Genomic DNA, 2,314 nt, shown 5'->3' with positions numbered 1-2,314 from the left:
GCCCCAACTATCACAGTCCACCCCTGTCAACTTGGCAGTTGTACACATCTTCTTAACCATATATAATCTCTAAATAAGGACAATAATAAAGTCATATTTTCTCCTAACATGATATGCTAACACATGTACAACTGAAACACATTAACTGTATTTACATTTCACAGTTCATAACAGAAGGAACCAAAAATATTCGAAGCACATATAAAATGAAGAAATATAACAGTAACAGTCCTCATTTCTGCAACTGATCATGTGGTCATAGCTGATACTCAGAACTACCTTCTTCCACCACCCATTCTGTATTCCCTTGCCCTCAACAAGCACCTCAGCTGCTCATGGTTCTTTGCCTGGTGGGGTGACCCAAACCTTCATTCCTGAAGTGTTGGGGCCAATAGTAGTCATATCTGAATTGGGTAGCTGTGATTTTCCATTTACCTTAATCACAGGGCATGGTAATACTAAGAGACGTCCTAAAGAATCTCCTGTATTCCAGACATAGTCTTATTTACCTCAATTATGTAATGTCAATCCAATTTCCCCTTGGTAATCAAGATCTATCACCCCAGATCACAGAGTAATTCCCTTCCTTGTCTGTTGATCCAGAGGCATGAGGAGGCCAAAATGGCTGGGTGGCATTCTTAACTTCCATTTCAATGCAATCAGTATTGTGTCTCCAGGTGGGAGTGTACCTCCTTTTGGCACTGAGATCTCCAGACCTGCAGAGCACAAGGTAGCAGGGACAGGAAGCAAAATTTTTTGAGTGAGTCACTAGTAATAGTAATAGTGAGAGTGATACCATTCCCATTTCCACCTCTTGTTTCTGACCCATGAATCCTGGCTACTGGAGGAACAGCACCATATATTGGATGCTGATTTAGAACATATACAGCCTCCTGAAAACATTGCCCCAACCCTTCAAGGTACTGCCACTTAGCTGGCACCATAATTGTGTTTTCAGTAGGCCATTCCATCATTTTATCAAGCCAGCTGCTTCAAGATAATGGGAAACATGGAAAGACCAGTGAATTCCATGACCATAAGCCCATTGCCTCACTTCATTTTCTTGAAGTGAGTCCCTTGATCTGAAGCAATGCTCTGTGGGATACCATGACAGTGAATAAGGCAACCTGTAAGTCCATGTATGGTAGTTTTGGCAGAAGCATTGCATTCAGGGAAGGTGAATCCATATCCAGAATAAGTGTGTATTCCAGTAAGAACAAAACGCTGTCCTTTCCATAACGGAAGTGGTCCAATGTAATCAATCTGCCACCATGTTGCTAGCTGATCACTGCGAGGAATGGTTCCATATCCCGGACTCATTGTTGGTCTCTGCTGCTGGCAGATTTGGCACTCAGCAGTGGTGGTAGCCAAATTAGCCTTGGTGAGTGGGAGTCCATGTTGTTGAGCCCATGCATAACCTCCATCCCTGCCACCATGGCCACTGTGTTCATGAGCCCATTGAGCAATGACAGGAGTTGCTGGGGGAAAAGGCTGGTTTCCCCTGAACATGATATCCTATCCACTGATTGTTAAAGTCCTCCTCTGCTGAGGTCACCTTTTGGTGGGCATTCACATGAGACACAAATATCTTTACTCCTTTGGCCCAGTCAGAGAGATCTATCCACATACCTCTTCCCCATACATCCTTGTCACCAATTTTTCAATCATGCTCCTTCCAAGTCCCAGACCATCCAGCCAAGCCATTAGCCACAGCCCATGAATCCATATATAATCATACATCTGGCCATTTCTTATTCCATGCAAAGTGAACAGCCATATGCATGGCTCAAAGTTCTGCCCACTGAAAAGATTTCCCTTCATCACTGTCCTTCAAGGAAGTCCCAGAAATGGGCTGCAGTGCTGCTGCTGTCCACTTTTGAGTGGTGCCTGCATATCATGCAGAATCATCAATAAACCAGGCACGAGTTTTCTCTTCTTCAGTCAACTGATCACAAGGAACTCCCCATGAAGCCATAGGTGCAGACTGGGAGAGGGAAGGTAATATGACTGGAGTGGAGACCATAGGCATTTGGGCCACGTTCTTATGCAACTTACTTGTGCCTTCAGGTCCTGCTTGACCCCGATGTCTGATATACCACTTCCATTTAATCATGGAGTGCTGCTGTGCATGTCCAACTTTATGACTCTGTGAGTCAGACAACACCCAGTTCATGATGGGAAGCTCAGGCCTCATGGTGACTTGGTGGCCTGTGGTTAGGCATTCAGTCTCTACTAAAGCCCAATAACAAGCTAAAAGCTGTTTCTCAAAAGGAGAATAGTTATCTGCAGAGGATGGCAGGGCTTTGCTCCAAAA

This window comes from Orycteropus afer, unplaced genomic scaffold, assembly GCF_000298275.1.
Source record: "Orycteropus afer afer isolate SDZICR_OR568_19922 unplaced genomic scaffold, OryAfe1.0 scaffold00097, whole genome shotgun sequence".
Lineage (NCBI taxonomy): Eukaryota > Metazoa > Chordata > Mammalia > Tubulidentata > Orycteropodidae > Orycteropus > Orycteropus afer.
Note: the sequence above shows the minus strand (reverse complement) of the source record.